At 36.7% G+C, this 18,211-nt stretch overlaps 1 long non-coding RNA gene across 1 annotated transcript in view; it reads right to left on the bottom strand.

Moving 5' to 3' along the window:
* LOC125923444 (uncharacterized) overlaps window positions 1–16,450 on the bottom strand; it is a 71,939-nt gene extending 55,489 nt beyond the window's left edge. The window contains exons 1-2 of the long non-coding RNA XR_007458042.1: window positions 16,342–16,450; window positions 15,071–15,492 (exon numbers count right to left, since the gene is read on the bottom strand). This is a non-coding gene — a long non-coding RNA (uncharacterized LOC125923444). The remainder of the gene's footprint in view (window positions 1–15,070; window positions 15,493–16,341) is intronic.
* Between the last annotated feature and the right edge of the window lie 1,761 nt (window positions 16,451–18,211).

The raw sequence follows: 18,211 nt of genomic DNA, 5'->3' as shown, positions 1-18,211 counted from the left end.
GCAGTAATCCCACTCTTCACTCATGACCTAAGCATGTCACAAAGTCCCTACCTCCTAATACCATCATATTGGTGTTAAGGCCTTCAACAAATGCATTTGGGAGGATATAAACTTCGGTTCATAGCAGAGGGTCAGTTAAGGAAATAAACTAGATTCCATTGGGTATAGAGTTTTGTCATGAGATTAGAGTAAATTATTGTGTCTGTTGGAGGAACTCAATAAATCTTTCCTAAACTGTGTCACTGAACTGCTTTAATTTCTCTGCTACTAGGGAGAAGATTGTCCTGGAGGCCTCGGTGAAGCTAAGCCTATTAAAGGGGACTAGGTAATTATCTATTATGGAGGAGAGTGCTCTCAGGCAAGGGGACAGAAAGCCAAGGTCCTTACAAAAGCACTTGAAAACGTGACTGCCCTATGTCATCCTACAAGTTGACTAGAAATAAAAGTTGGGGACAGTCACTCAAATATCTTTGAGCAAAGAAGAGTCAACTCTACAGTTGAACCTATGAAGAGAGCCACATTTTTGGTAAGCTACAAAGTAGATGATGGCCTTGCCTCGCCAGGATAAAGCCAGATAACCCATTATTGGTCCAAAGGTGTAGATGCCAAGGAGGCTTTTGATCTAGTACAATATTCATGTGTCTCCTAATCTCTTCAGTAGTCAATGTTTCAGACAGAAGTACCTGTAGAGTTAATGCTGTACACCTAGTTATAATTGTTTTTGTTTTGTTTTGTTTTGTTTAGGAAAAATGAGTTAGGCGCTAGAGATACTTTGATTTGCTGCTTTGCAAAGAATAATCTTGTCAATGGTCTTTATCTCTGAAGAAGAGCTTAGGAAAGACTAGAAACAAAACCTCTTCCAAATATACCAAATTTGCTCCAATACTTCATTTGACTGAAGGAATGAAAGCAAAGCCAACTTTGGGTAAAATTGAAGGGGACCTTATACCCATTATTCTCTCCTCTTTTTAGATACCTTCTCCTGTGCATTCGATAAGCAAAGCTGTGGGTCTGGCTAAACTCTCTGGAGCTCCAGAGTTATGCTTCTAACCTCTCCCAATCAAACAACATGAGTTTATGTTTTTCCACCATGAAAAATTTAAAAAGGACTTTCCTATTTAGGCCACAAGGTGAGGGCTTTCTGGTTATTCTTTGGTTCCCAGTATAACATGCAAGCAATTGTCTATTTTATTTATGCATTGTTTACTGTGTATTTTCTAAAGTTGCAAGGAGAAGAAATCATATGTATTTTTAAGCTACTTTTCTTAAAATGCTATACTAACTTATGTAGGCCAAAAGAGCCTATTGACCTATTTATTGATCTCTGAGTCTAAAACGGACACATATATCTGATTATATGGTTATTTGCAATCTTTACAGGAGAAAAAACACACAAAATGCTCCTAGTAGTGACTGTACAACCCTGTTAATTTGTACTTCTTTAAAATTTCCCACAGGTAATATTTTATTTATAACACTAGCAAGATTTTTTAACAAATAACATTTGATTTAAAAAAAGAAATAAAATTGAGCAATTTAATTTTGAAGCATGTAAATTTACATGTAGAAGTGAGGAAGAAATTTTCTATTTTATGATACAGAACTCAATTTAAGGAAGGTAATAAATTTGGAATTCACAGTCAGGAACAAGACACAGAATCGTACCCTATAGTTCAACTCTCATTTACCAAATGTTAATTTCATATTATTTCTTCTTCTAATTTTTATTATCTTAAATTTTTTTATTACATTTTAGATATTTTAATATCTTTTATTTAAATTAAGGCATTAGCATTCATAATTTAATACATGCTAATTTATTATGTAGCACTTTTTTTTAAACTCAACTCTCATTTACATGTCTGATACATATTAAGCATCTACTATATTCTTACCACTGAGTCAATAATTGTGAGGCACTGAACAGGCCTGACATGGGGTCTGCTCTCTTGAGCCTTCATTCTACCAAGTGAGGCACTGGATAAGAGACTGGGATGCTCTAGGGACAAGATGACCCAGATGGCTCTCACTGTCTCAGAGACAGGCTTTCCGGAAGGAAGGGAATTCACCCTGAGAAAATGAAGGCTGAGAGGGACATAGCAAAGCAAAGAGGATATGGGGTAGGGTTGGAAAAAAGTATCTCAGGCAGACAAAATAGCATGGAGATCTAGAGCTTTATAGACATGTTAGGCTTTCAATCCTTTAGCCTGGAAAAAAATGGAAGCCATTGAAAGTTTTCGTGATGGGCGTGATACACAGGGCTGCTGCACATTGTACATGTGACTGAGCATGTGGTGCAGTGAACGAAGGCACTGCATTTAAGTGAGCTCTATTCACACAGGGACACTACATTTATGTATTGGTTATGGTGATTTACTGGTAGATGGTGATGAAATGTTTTGTTCTCAAGTAGTTTAGGACAATTTTTTTGACAGATGGAAGTAAATTGTGTTGTGAAGAGTGTCCTTTAAAAGTTCACACAAAGGCAATGCAGTCTGGACAGCAGCAGGCTCTGGTTATGCCAGTTTGCATTGCAAAAGACCCCTCTGTCGTGAACATGTGGGGAACAAATCAAAGGCAGGCAGAAGCGGATGAGGAAATGCCATTTAGAGGTCCTGATCTGTCCATGTGAGAAATGATGGTGGTTTGGAGTAGTGTGGTGACATAATGGTTAAAGAAGACTAGATGTGGGCAGTATTTGACAAATAGCATCAATAGACCTTGATATTTAAAAAGAAATAGATTGGAGTCTCCCAGATTATTGGCACTTAATTGATCAATTTCATTTATGATTTTAATGGAAATTAATCATTTAGCTCTCAGACTTCCAGTTTCCATTTCTCAATCTGTGAAAACCTTTCTAATTCTAAGTTAAAGAAGTCCCTTCCCAAGACTTGACTTCTTTATTTGGGGTTGAAATACATCTCTTGATATTTTGCTTCAGTCAGCTTTGGCTCTTTTTACTTGCCAAATCAATTGTAACCTGCTATACAGTTGGTGTCTGTTATAATCCTCAGTTTGCATTTGACCATACTGTTTTTCACATTTCTTCAGCCACTGCATAGTTAGGTTTCTGATGATTACATCCTCTCCCTCCTTATGCTCCCAGAAGCTTGAGCTTCTGATTTTCCATGGAAACCCATTTAGTTATCTCCTCTCAATTATAAACTCTTCAATTCCTTTTGAATTTTTCTTCTGTCTCTGACTAGAATTTCATTACCTTCTAACTTGGTAATGGCTGAAAATATCACTAACCTGCTACTGTTTTCTGTCTTTATCATTAATAACAATGTTTAATATTTGGTGACCATGATGAGCTAGGCAGTGTGCATGTGCACACAAACATATACTAGCTCACAGGTTTTGCAATTGGAAACTCCTTCTCTTTAGGCCTTTGAAAAGTCATGAGTGCTGATGCCAATCCAATTCGGACTAATTAAGTTTTATTAAAAATTAATAAACATTCAAATGTCAGTATGAATTCCTTTCTTAATTGATCATAAAATTGAGCAAAAAAATCACTTTATCTAAAATGTTTACAGCCCAGCCATTTTGCTAGATTTATGTCTCAACAGCTTAAACATACCAACTTCTCTTCATAATAATTTCTAATTAACGAGAAATTACAAAATGGACTTCTCATTTGGCGTTCGTTTGAGGATTCTACTTTAATGCTAAAGAGAAAGAAATGCTGTCATAATCAATTCTAACCAGGGACTTATTAACAAGTAGAAACAGTCTACAAATTCCATGATGGTTTTGTTGGGGTCATGTCGCCACATGACTTGGTGACACCTATTGGCCAAATGATGATCCAAGGCAGAGCCCTCCATTGCCTGTCTCAGGTTTTGTAGGTTCTTTGCATCATAGATAGCACTTCAGCAATAAGGACCATAAGAAATATCTTTTACTAATAAAATTATGGTTAACACAAAGTTAAAAGATTTCCCAAAAAAGAACAGTATAATTTAAGTATTTCACATAAATGAGCTTTCTATTGCACACAATTCTCCATTGTGAACTCTATTAGAAAATATTTTCCCATTGCAGGTGATCACAGCTTTTCAATTTTCTTCCTCCCATTTTCCTTGATGCCTACTTTTTGTTCATTTAGTCATTAAAGTGTGTCAAATGATCAGATAGGAAAAATAGAAGAAAATGACACATAAAGCAGACTCATTTCTGGTATGGAATTCTCTAAAAAGAAACATGGCAATAGGGAGATAATTGTCTCAAATTATTTGGAGAGTATATGTAGATTTCTATTATGAATTGCTGTCTAACTTCCATTTACATGAATTGCGAATTCAATTATATTTTAACCACATAAATGAGTATATTTCCTAAAAATTTATTTAGCTTTATCTTTGCTTTCAACTAAGATGTAAGATATTTGTATAATGGGAACCTCTGCATATACTGGTTTACAAGAAAAAGTTACCATGTTGGGGCATTGATTCCAATTCATCAAGAATTCTGGATCAATGATTCCTAGAAAGCAGAAACAAGCTTGTTATAGAAAAGCTTCAGGGATGAACTGAAATCCAGGATCAGGGTTAGAGGAAGAGTATTAGAAAAAGTGTAGTTCAGAATTTGGTTGAACAGATGAAGGGCGGGAGGGACAAAGGTACATTATCCGGGGATAGAAGGACATCTTGAGGTAGTCAGAAAATATCCAGGCCAATAGTTAGATCTTTTGGAAGTTCAAAGAGCAGAGACATGTAACCAAAGACCAGGAATCAGAATCATTGAGCGGTATTTAAGGAAGAGATTTTTTAAAAGTTCCTCAGGAAATTTTGTTGAGTTCTTCTGCTTAAGGGATCTACCAATGAACTTCAAGAGATTTATAAACCTCCTGAATAGGCAGGGAAAGTGTGTGTGTGTGTGTGTGTGTGTGTGTGTGTGAGAGAGAGAGAGAGAGAGAGACAGAGAGAGAAAGAGAGAGAGAGAGAGATTGAGAGACAGAGAGAGGGGGAATGTTATTTTCCCTGGGGGAAAAATTTTCATAGCTTTAATTAGGTACTTAAAGGGATCCCCAAAATTCCCAACAACTAAAACCTCCAGTGTTTTATTTTATTTATTTTCTTAAGATTTTATTTTTAGGCAATCTTTACACCCAATGTGGGGCTCAAACTCACAATCCCGAGATCCGAGAGTCAGATGCTCTACTACCTGAGTCAGCCAAGTGTCTCCAAAACCACAATGTTTTTTAAAAAGTTTCTGGGAAGCTAAGGATATGAACAGTCATTATATTATGATATTAGAAAGAGAAATATGTGTAAGAAAGAAAGATTTACAGTCCCATATTAATAAAGACTAATATTGAGAGAAATTTAACTGCCTGTCAAGCAAATGTATGACATTGATTTTCTACGTATGGCAAAAACGTACATTCTGTTCACAGTTAATCTACACGTCTGAACATGTCTGCATTCTATAGAAGGTGATTAAATTAGAGAAAATCACCTAAATGTTGCAAGAGGAATTGGTTGCTATAAAATATTATTGTGTGCTAAGTAAATACTTCTATAAAAAATACAAGAAGATATTTCAGTCAGTTTAGTTAGAAATAAAGAAGGAGACAAAACTCCAACACAGCCTACAGCTGTTAGGTGATTAAATGAAATGTCTTATACGGGGGAATACTGTTAAATTTTAAATTCCCATTATAAAGAGACATTAAATATTTCTATTTTATAGATTTAGTTCACACAACAGCATTGCAAAATGTCCATCTCTCTTAAAATTTCAGCTAAATTTTCCTCCTACATGATATATCTGAATGCAGATTTTTTAGCAAAATTGACATACTTGATATACAAAATAATACTTAGATCTATTTATGTTACGAGACTGTCTTTTCCACTGGAAAATTGGCCCACTATCAATGTATGTTGTTTCCAAGACATGTGTTAGATATTTTGTCATTGAATATTGCTCTGAGTTATTGAAGAGTCACCAATATCAGAAACAAATTTAAAGATTAAATTAACTAAATATTATGTGTTTACAGAAAATAGAACAAGAAACAATGTGCATAAGACATTTAACTTTAGCCATTCAATCATTAGTTTACAATAAAAACTCAGGTTTGTGTATGCCACGCTGTATATTTATAGTTGGCACATATTATTATGACGGTTCTCTAATGGTTTAATAAAGGGAATATTTTTTTTTCCAAAAGAGTTACTTCACATCTGTGACATAACTGGCCTGAACTGGCATTACTCAGAGGAGACGGTAAAATACAAAACAATTTAGACTAATTTCTTGATTATTCTGAAGGCCCATGTGGTTAAATAAAACAAACATTTCCAACTAGATCAAACTGATGATTTAAGTATGTTTATCACTTATTTTTTCCATGGTGTCTCACTAAGGTGTATACCTTCCCCACTATTTGGAAATAAACAGAAATAATACTGAATAGATTTTTATTTAAAAAACAGCAAAATTCTTTATTATTGTTTTATTCTGAAGTTTCATCACATCAAGCTTTAAATGAAGGGAAAACTGAAAAAGAAATAAAGATAATTGATATAGATAGCAGAGAAGAGTAGAAAACAAGAAGACTGCTTTAGGCTACTAATTAACAGAGACAAGATAATTTACAACGGGTGTGGATTCAAGAACAAAGTGAAAAGAATACAATAAATTATTCTTGATGGAAATTAAAACTGCTTTTAGTAGTAATTCTTATATTAGAATGTAAGTATGACTCTAATTAAAATAATACCCACAGTTGTCAAGTAGAAATATGCCTGTGAAATTAGCATATTAACAAGACTCATATTTTTTTCCAAAATGTACTTGCACCATTATTCTTGAAACAGTCTAACACATTTAATAGTATTTGGATCCTATTAGAAATGGTGTGTTTCATTCCAAAGGCTATTTAAAGCTTTTCCTAAGAGCATATAATTTCCATAAGATTAGATAAAAAAAAATTTCTTGTCTTATTCTAACTGATGCTTGTTACCTCAGTTTCAAGCAAATGCAATTTACTGTCTCATGCAATGCTGGTTGGTGGTTTTCCCAATTTTAACCAAGTGGCTATATGGTAGGCAGCTCAACTGTGGAATGTGATGGCAGTTTGTGCTATCAGATATCAGAGAGAGATTCATGTGGGAAGAAAAGAACTAACATTTTTAAGTACCAGTTCTCAGTATTATCTTTGTTATCTCCTCTAAAACCCCACAAAATCTTTGTGGAGTCATTATTATTGTTAGTAGTAGCATTAATGCCATTTTACACATGAGGAAACGGACACTCAGAAATGCTATAACATATACAACATTCCCAAGTTGGCATAATTAGTACATGGCAATAACAGCAAACTGAATTTAAAGAGCAAACTTGGCAAACTAAAGAAACAGCCATAAAATGTTTTAGCCTTCCGCCAGGTATTAGAGTAATTGATCTTGAATGAAGTATTAAGTAGCTAAATATCTAACCTCCTTAATCACCCACACACTACAGTAGTTAGAGTATTTGATAATACTTTAAACTATTTTTTAAAAGTTTATTTTGAGAGTGAGAGACAGAGAGAGGGAGAGAATGTGAGCGGGGAGGAGCAGAAGGAGAGGGGAAGAGAAAGAGAGAATCCCAAGCAGGCTCAGTGCTCACGCCATGGAGCTGTATGTGGGGCCTGAACTCAGGAACCGTCAGTTTACAACCTGAGCCAAAATCAAGAGTTGGACGCTTAACTGATTGAGCCTTCCAACTACCCCTTGAAAATATATTTTTTAATTATGCTTCTCCCTTGGGGTGCCTGGGTGGCTCAGTTGGTTAGGCGTCTGACTTCGGCTCAGGTCATGATCTCACCGTTTGTGGGTTCGAGCCCCACGTTGGGCTCTGTGCTGACAGCACAGAGTCTGAAGCCTGCTTGGAGTTTTGTATCTCTCTCTCTCTGCTCCTCCCCTGCTCATGCTCTGTCTCTCTCTCAAAAATAAATAAACATTAAAAAAATATTTTTTTTTCTCAATAAATATGTTATGGAAGATGATTAGAACAAATTTAGAAACAAATAAAGAAGGAAAGAAAAACAGAATATTTAAATAATCCAAAGAAAGCCACTCATTGTTTTTGTCACATTTATTTCAGTGTTATCTGTCTTTGTTTTCATTCTTTTGTTCTTTCTGCTCTGTATGTCTTGTTTTTTATGTTACATATTTGTGATCACTATGATGGTTGATTTTTTTTTTTACTCCACTACATATTTAATCCTGATTCCAACTTATTTTAAACACTTGTTTTAAACACTATTATTGAATAAATATACCATAGTTTATTTAACCATTGGGGCAATTTTCATATTTAACGGGCTCTCAAGATTTTCTATTATAAATAACACCAAGCTGAATGCCTTGTGCAAGAAGTTATTTTTTTAAAAATTTATCTATTTTGAGAGCATGAGTGCAGAGGGGTAGAAAGAGAGAGAGAGAGTGAGAGAGAGAGAGGGAGAGAGAGAGAGGGAGAGAGAGAGAGGGAGAGAGAGAATCCCAAACAGTCTCTGTGCTGTCAGCATGAGGCTGAGAAATCATGACCTGAACTGAACTCAAGAGTTGGCCGCCCAACTGACTGAGCCTCCCAGGCACCCCATCCATGAAGTTTTTTATACGTTATTTCTTTAGAATAGATTTTTCAGAGATGACATCACTGGATTGAGGGTTTTTGATAGATTTAGTCAAATTATTTTTTTTTTAAGTTTGACTAGTTTATAGTAAATAGATATACATTAAAATATACTACCTTTGGGAATGCAACCTGGTTCAGCCACTCTGGAAAACAGTATGGAGGTTCCTCAAAAAACTAAAAATAGAACTACCCTATGACCTAGCAATTGCACTACTAGGCATTTAGCCACGGGATACAGGTGTGCTGTTTCAAAGGGACACATGCACCCCCATGTTTATAGCAGCACTATTGACAATAGCCAAAGTATGGAAAGAGCCCAAATGTCCATGGATGGATGAATGGATAAAGAAGATGTGGCATATATACACAATGGAGTATTACTTGGTGATCAAAAAGAATGAAATTTTGCCATTTACAACTATGTGGATGGAACTGGAGGGTATTATGCTAAGTGAAATTAGTCAGTCAGAGAAAGACAAAAATCATATGACTTCACTCATATGAGGACTTTAAGACACAAAACAGATGAACATAAGGGAAGGGAAACAAAAATAATATAAAAACAGGGAGGGGGACAAAATATAAGAGACTCATAAATATGGAGAACAAACAGAGGGTTACTGGAAGGGGTGTGGGGAGGGATGGGCTAAATGGGTAAGGGGCATTAAGGAATCTACTCCTGAAATCATTGTTGCACTATATGCTACTTTGGATGTAAATTAAAAAAAAAAAGAAAATTAAAAAGAAAAAATATACTACCTTAAACCAGGAGCAGTATTCACATTAAAAGAAACAGTTCATTTGCATTTCTTTGATCACTACTGACAGGGAGTATTTGTTTCACAAGTTTGTTAGTCTACTTCAATTCATCTTTTGATGCTTTTTATTTATGTTCCCTAAATACATAATTTGGAAAATTGTCCAGTTGATCAGATGCCTGGGATTTAATCTGCAAATGTTCTTAGGTAAGACCAATTTCGAAAGCAGTTGACTTCTTTTATCCTTTATATAGTTAGATTTTCAATGTTCAACTATTATGTGTCTGGCCCCATGTTACGTGTGAGGATTTAAAGGTGAGTAAATCTTAGTATCAGCAGACATACACTTTAAAGGTGCAGAAGCAGGCAGATCCTTAAACAGACAACCACTATCATGTGTATATAAATAACTCTTTTGAAGGTAGGCATGAAACTGCTTACCAAGGAATTCTCATAGAAGCACCTTATATTTTCTTTCTTTTTGTCCATTAATTCTACCAGGAGATAATATTGAAGGAAAACACAGGAAATAACAGAGTTCAGAATTCTCAGTGATAAGATTTTTTTGTATGATAGTTGGGCAAACAAATATTCGTTCTGGGTCAGCAGGAGGCATTTACAGAAATGCAGAAGAATTATACTTTTGTACTTGTTCAAACTTGTACCACTACCAAGAAGGACAGAAATAACCAGGACGGTTTACCTTATAATTAAAACAGTCACCTCTTTCTTCTAAATGTGAACTGCCAGCTTCTGAGAGAGAGAATGAGGAGTCTATGACTGTTGTATAATCCTTCATGGTGGTTAATGCTAGAACAGAATAATTTTACATTCTCTCTCTATATATGTATATATACACATATACACATATATGTGTATATATACACATATACATATGTATTTATATATGGAAGAATATACTCAGCATTTGGCATTCAGGCTACAGAAAAAAAAATCTTGAACAAGGTAGACACTAATGATATTTACTACTAATGCTGGGTCCCACAACGTGCGTACCAGAATCCCAGAATGGTACCTGAGCAAGGCTCACTCTTTCTTTTTTTCCCCCCTTTTTGTTATAGTGGTAAAATATACATGACATAAAACTTTCCATCTTAACCATTTATAGGTGCACAGTTCTGTGGCATTACTCACTCTTCCTTGAGTGTGTCAATTTGACATATTATAGTTTTTAAATGGCACACATAAATCGCTGTAAGAATATAAATGACAGCCCCTATTTCTGCTTAGGGAGATCAAGGGAAGCTAGTGAGATGATATGACATTTAATTGGGCCTTACAGAATAAGTAGGAGTTTTCCAGACAGAAAGGAAGGGAGAAATGACATTCTAAATAGATGGAAGGTATGAACAGTGGCATAATCATAAAAGTGCAAGGCATACATTTTCAGGGGCAGCGAGTAATTGGTCTGAGAAGACAAGAATTTAGATTGTTATTGAATTAATAGGAAAGGAGTTTCACCTTAATCTTTCATCTTTTGAGGCTCGTGCCTGTGAGACAAGAGATGTGGGATCTGCTGCCTTTTTTGTACTCTTAACCTCGCCTGACCTCAGTAGCCACACAATGAGAGGAGCTGGACCCGATTACTGGTTGGCAAACATTGCCTGCAAACGTCCAGGTAGTAAGTATTTTCAGCTTTACAGATCATACGGTCTTCGTCTTCATTGCTACTACTCAACTCTGTTGTTACTGAAAAAGCAGCCACAGACAATCTGTAAACAAATGGTCAAGGCTGGATTTCACCTGCAAGCTGCACTTTGCCAAATCTCAGAGTAGATAATTTCTAAAACACCCCTTGTGTTAACATTTAACAGTTCTGTTATTTTTGTTTTCCAAGTTTTGTTGTTTCAGATAATTTTGATCATGGAGAAGCATATTTTGGAGTACTGCATTTAAAATAATTAACAATATAGTTGCTTTTTCCACTGCAAGAGAGTTACTGGATATCATTCCTTAGTTGCCGTAAAAAAACCCATGTGGATGCTCAGCTTTATACACTGAAGGATATGAATCCCAGATTCTTACGACAGAAGCAAGAATCATAAAGTAGCGAAAGCTAATACTTATGTAGAACAATGGAAGCCAGCAGAAAATGCTCCCCGAAAATATGCCTTTGGCTTACTGATTATTCTGAGTTAGTTACTCAAGACACAGTAGGTACAAGGACATTGTGGCCCTCCTTCAGAGCCCTGAAAGCAGGAAATAAATCTCCAATGTGAAAGGTACCCTCCCTGTACCAGAGGTAGAGGCATTCTTATCACCAAAGACAGGGAATTTAAGGTGGAGAAGCCTGTGTAAACAAATCTTGTTACTTCTTCACTAATTTACTGCCTCAAAGCCCAAACTGCTTTGTCTTGTCAATTCTTTACAAATTTATTGTTTCTTTATTCAAAAGATGTAAAAGCTGACTGCTTTGGTCACATCTTTGAGTGTTATATTTTTTTATGGGGCACCCACATGTGCGAAATTAAACTCCTTTTCTCCTGTTAATCTATCTTTTGTCAGTTATTAGCCCAGGCAAAGAACCTAGAAGGGAAGAAGGGAAATGTTTCCTACCCCTACAGGAAGATGATTAATCTTTTTCTACGCAAATCTAGGAAATATAAAATATAAATTAGTAATAATTTAACCTTGACTTATAGCTATAGGGCTTATTTTAATGGTAGATGTGCTCTCATTTATTTTGGTTTTGTATGGATCAGTAACAAGGGAGTGCAACTCTCTGATGTACATTCTATTTAGTGTCTTCATTAAATCAAATTAAACACATGTTGGACTAAAGCATAACTAATGAGAATTATCAAGAAAAAATAAGATTATTAGTATTTCCAGTCCAGTATCACCTAAAGCCAGACTTGGAGGTGGAATAAGACAATGAACTCAGTTCTTATCCTACATAATCCTATGGAAGCATAAACTCATTAAAATAGTTTTACTTTAATAATCTTCGGGTGTCTTTCTATAGAGTGAACACATATTGAAGAGTTGCATGGAAGCAATTGTCGGAGGGAAGAAAGTTCTGGATTGATGAAAACCCTTGAAGTATCAGTTAATAGTATCAAAACAAAGAAAATGTCATTTTTAGAACTAGCTTCTTAAGGCTCTGAATGCAAATTATAAGATTATTTTTCTCAGTTTACCTCATAAGAGTACTTTAGAGACACCATAATGTTTAGAAATAAACAACTAAATCACATTTTTGTATTTTAAATTATATGTCTTTTTTTATTCCATCCTTTGTGAGAATAAAAATTCATTGTATGGAGGTAGAAGGTCAGGGTCAGAACTGAGAATAAAGATGCACTAGAGAGTCAATATGAAGAGCTGAGGTTTGGTTTTATTTTCCATTAGAAATAGAGTTTCGACAGAGCACATGGCTTGCCGGCTATTGACTACCTTCATCTCTGTCTCCTGCAGTTTGGAGAGGCCAATCAGCAAAATTCACAGCAATGAATTAAGTGTGAATAAGTGTGAAGGAGTGTGCACCACATTCACACTCCTTGCCAGCTGGACAAGCCCAGAGCAAGGTTTGCCCCTGTATTGACCTTGGTGATGCTCCTCTGAGCAGGGTCCCTGGAGGATTCAGGGGGTATGGCTGCTTTACTAGCCTGAACTGGTTACACCAAAGATCATTAAATGGTTCCCATTAAGGGTTACAAAGTAAACACACACTTCAGGCTTCATGGGTCCATTCAGTCTCTGTCACAACTACTCAGCCCTGCCATAGATAATACATCAATGCCTGAGGGTGGCTGTGTTCCAACGGAACTTTTTTTGTGTGAACACCACAATTTGAATTTCATATAATTTTCACGTGTCACAAATATTACTCTTTTGATTTTTTTTCAACACTTTAAAAATATAAAAATCATTTTTTACTTGCAGGTCATGCAGAAACAGGAAGTGGGCCAGATTTGGCCCATGGGCTGCAGTATGTTAAATTATGAGTAGACACTTTTGGGGGAAAAAAAATAAAAATTTTTAAAAGTCATTCTATTTTGAGGCCTCTTGGTTACTTTTAAATCCATATGTTTTATTTACTTTGTGAATTGAAATATATTTGACATTTAACATTGTGTAAGTTTAAGGTTGCAACATGTTGAACCGATACACTTATATTACTGCAATATGATTGTCATGGTAGTGTTAACACCTCTTATCGTGTCACAAAATTATCATTTCTTACCCCTTGATTATTAAAATAGTTTAGCCTTGAATCTAACTTTTACACTATCACTGTCACTTGCATTACTATTCATTCATTCAGAAGTAACTTCTTTCTCCATTCATGCTAGGACTCAGAGAGAAGATGAGCCAAATTACTTGCTTCTCCTTTAATCTCCTCTCCTGCTTCTTTCCCTAATGACTTCGAGTCCTTGAATGGGAGGAACCTGCTAAGCCATTTTTAAAAAGTATGCTAGGGACACCTCCAGGTATCCTTAAATCACTGCACTGGGTTAGAAGTTTTCCTCTTTAGAAGAAAGATAAGAATGATTGATTCATCACAAATTATTTGGGAACAATTAATTTAAGTAATTTATTACTCACTGTATGGATTGAATTATATGTCCCTTCCAAAATGCATATATTGAAGTTCTAACCCTCAATGTGACTGTATTTGAAGATAGGGAGACTAAGGAAATAATTAAGATTAATTGAGGAAACAAGGATAAGGAAGAGACACCAGAGGGCTCCCTCTATCTCTCTGTGTATGCACAAAGAAAAGGCTACGTGAGAACATAACCAGACAGTGGCCTTCTACAAGCCAGAGAGAGAAGCCTTATCAGAGGAACCCTGATGGAACCTTGATCTTGGACTTCTAGCTTCCAGAATTATAAGAACATAAATTTTTGTTGTTTAAGCCACTCAGTCTGTGGTATTTTGTTGTGGCAGGCTGAGCACGCTAATATACCCATATATGGGTCATGGTATCTATATATAGGTATGATAATAATTTGCTAGTAAGCTGTATAATTTTTTGTAACTGTACCCTTATCCTTAAGCTTATTGGTCAAACAATGTCAACAGTTTTCTGTATATGCTTTCCTTGGGGAAATAAACATCAATAACACATACACCGTAACTCAGCTTTGACTTTCAAAATAAACTTTAAAAGGGAACAGATATGAAACATTAGTCTTGAAAACTAGGCTTTCAATTCCAAGAGCCAAGCACTTGAGAGAAAATGGAGTTTTCTAAATCCTAAGTTTCCTTTCATTTTTCCCGAGCTTTTATTTAAATTTCAGTTAGCTAACATACAGTGTAATATTAGTTGCAGATGTAGAATTTAGTGAATTATCACTTCGATACAACACCCAGTGCTCATCACGAGTGCCCTCCTTAATACCCATCACCCATTTACCATGTTTCCTTCTAAATATCAAGAGCCACATTTAGGAAGTCTAAGAATATCAGGCTCTTGGTATATGTCAGAGACTATGGAAGGATACAGGGTATGATGTAAGGACAGAGTTCCACGACAAAACAAAGAAAATAACAAGTTTTCCTGGGATGGGAGAGGAAAGAATTTAGTGGATATGGATCTGGACTACAGAGGTTGCCAGGGCACTTTTGCTCCCTTGCCTGGTGCAGGGAAGAGGAAACCATGGAATGTATGACAATAACAGCAAAGGTGTGTGCTCTGAGGCTCCTACCTTACAGAGGACCCAGCACCAACATGAGCAGCTGCAGCGATCAGGAACGCCTGCATGGTGTTTTTAGGCAGAGAAGAGAAAGCCTCCCAATACTCCTTTGTCTCCAGGGGGGGCACAGAGATATTCTGCAGATCCTCAGAAAATTTTTGAAAATTAAGAAGCAGTATTCATGCCAGGAGGTGCTGCCTTTTGGGATAGTTGTGACGAAGGTCCCAGGAGCATCATAGTATAGTTCATGTGCCAAGAGAAGCGATGTCCCAAGACATTAGCAGCAGAGGCAATAGTGTTAAAGAACGAAAACTCAAAAACAACTGAGTTTAGACATCTTGTGGTTGGGCTGGGGTGGCAGCAATTACTCAAGGTCAGTATCTTCGTCCCCAACATGCATGATCTCTTATAATCCTTTGGCTCTTGCACAAATTCTAAGAGAAAAAGGGAGGTGTCTTTAAAAGTGGGAAACGGTCCAGATACAAAGTTTAAATTTTTAATCATGAGAAACTAAAATACTAAGTTTGTTTAAATGTTTACCCAAAGAGTCTAAATTTTTAACCAGAAATGATTGTGTTACCTTGAAGTAACACGATTCAGGTCTTTTGCACGTTAGGAGAAGCTAAGCTATGCGGAACCGGCCTAAATTGAGTTGAATTATGGGAAAATTAAAATTTTATGTCTGCATAACTGAATTGTATCTATAATTTTGATCCCGCTGCAGTTGTTGGCTAATACTTACAAAAAAGAAAACGATTGGGGCTCCAGGGTAGCTCATTGGGTTTAAGTGTCAGACTTCAGCTCAGGTCATGATCTCGGAGTTCATGAGTTGCAGCCCCGAGTGGGGCTTTGTGCTGACAGCTCAAAGCCTGGAGCCTGCTTCGGATTCTGTGTCTCCCTCGCTCTCTCTCTCTGCCCCTCCCCTGCCAGCGCTCTATCTCAAAAATAAACATTTAAAAAAATTTAAAAAAGAAAAAAGAAAATGATTGCCATAGATATTTTTTCTAAACTACTCCATGAAACTGCCCTGGTTAACTTGTAAAGAACAGCTACTGCCAATAGTGACTCAGAAAACCTGCAAGTATCTGAAATTCTCTCTGAATCGTAAAACATTCACATTATGTTCAGGGAGTTTGCGATGTTAAGTCAATATTCCCACACTATAATCATTATAAATTAGTAATGCACATATCCTGTCAGGAAGGACTTTGGGTTGTTAACTGTAACGTTATGCTTCCCAACAACAAACCTATTTTACTGGAACGTTGGTAAAACCTTTTTACCGTAATGATTATTTTTTCTTAGGGGTAGGGTAGTCCCCTCGTTTGTGGTTCAGCTTTCTTTGCTTTTAACCTCCAGCCGCCAAGCCTGGGTCTCACGCCGAGGCTCCCCCTCCTGACGCCGCCAAGCCTGCTCTGAAGCCGAGGCTCCTCCTCCTGACGCAGCGTGATGACGTCCACAGTAGCCAGACGCTGCGCATTGCATGGCTTGCGTCATTTACTGCGTCATCTCTTCATGTAAGCATTTTACCATGGCCCGTTAATATGAGGTGAGTACAGTATAATAAGAGATGTTGAGCGAGAGAAGCCACATTCATAAAACTTTTATGTGTATATTGTTGTAATTCTATTTTATCGTTATCTATCGTTAATCTCTTCCTGTGCCTCATTTATAAATTAAACTTTATCATAGGGGTGTATGTATAGGGAAAAAAAGAATATATAGAGGGCTCGGTGCTATCTGGGGTTTCAGGCATCCAGTGGGGGCCGGGGAAAGTATCCTGGATAGAAAAACGGGGGCTACCGTATTCATATTAATGGGGTGATTGATACATTTCGATCATGCCACTTTTCTAGCACCTTCATTGGTTATCACCATCTGTCAATTTTATGAAACCCTTATTCGTGCACACTTGGGTCTCCATGACACAGTTCCAGTGATCATTTTTGCTGTATGCTTTGCTCCACGTCACGAGCGTGCTATAAAGGCACTACACACTTTGTGTCTTTCCACGATGTTAGCTTATTCACTCATAAAGCAGGGTTCACACAATTGTAACAGGCTTGGGATTCCGAACTCCTTTCACTTGGCTTCCTACGCATACACAAGACATACAATACAAAGCCACATAATAAAGTACAAGTGTAAGAAGTGAACAAACCAAAGGGAAAATCAGTCGGTGAGCACACAGCTGAAATGAGGACTCCGTCTGGTCTGCATCAGCTGTCAGCACTTAACTGCTGATTATGTTCCGTGGTCAGCCCCGCAGGGCGTTCAGTGGCAGTTGCCTTTCGTACGTGGTCAGATGTGGAAGAGTCGGCATCTGGAAAATCAGAGAGTTTACTGCAGAAATCCTGCCTTCTTGAAGGAGTTTAATCAGTCGTTAGCCATTTCAGGCCTCTTCTGGTTCTAGTGATTAACAGTTCTTGGTTCTTCCACGTTCTCTTGGCCTTGTTAATTAGCAGTTCTTGGTACTGTCAGCGTGTTCTGATTTTAGCAGTGTCTGTTTCTCAGCTCATCGCCCTTGGCTGCCGTCCTGAATCTTTATGTCACTGCTTGACGTAAGTGACCCCATCATACTCTCTACACTCAATTATTTTAATATTTATCCAAAATTGGTCATTGGCTCTTCCCCAGTAACTCTGTGTATCTGCATGTGTCTTTGCTCCTAATTTCTCTCTGGAGTGACTTCCCCAACCTCTCAGTATCTCTGTCTCCTTTACTAATCATTTCATCAATCTCAAATACATCCTTTTTCTAAAGAATACCTTGATCCACTTTATGTCAGTATGCTTTCCTCAATACTCCATAGACCTCTTTTAGACCTCTCCTGAGGTTTATCCTATGCTATTTATATGATACTTCTTGTGATAGTTTATCTGCAACTCATACAATAAAGTTCCTTGTGCATAATTTTTATTTCTTGCTTGCTTTAATCTGTGTCCTCATTACCATATTGAGCATACATAGCCTGTGCTTAACCAATACATTTTTTTTTGAGATAATGTAACAATGACACTTAAGTTGCTATCATGCCTTCAATTTAAAAATCTGTGATCGCTCCATAAAAGGATGCTTTGGGGAAAAGAAAAGACATGCATGAATTTGCATGTGATTAATCACATGTCACTCTTTGCTTTCAACTTTCCTTCT

The sequence above is a fragment of the Panthera uncia genome, chromosome B1 (genome assembly GCF_023721935.1).
Source record: "Panthera uncia isolate 11264 chromosome B1, Puncia_PCG_1.0, whole genome shotgun sequence".
In the NCBI taxonomy this organism is placed as follows: domain Eukaryota; kingdom Metazoa; phylum Chordata; class Mammalia; order Carnivora; family Felidae; genus Panthera; species Panthera uncia.
This window is presented reverse-complemented; position numbering and strand designations above follow the sequence as displayed.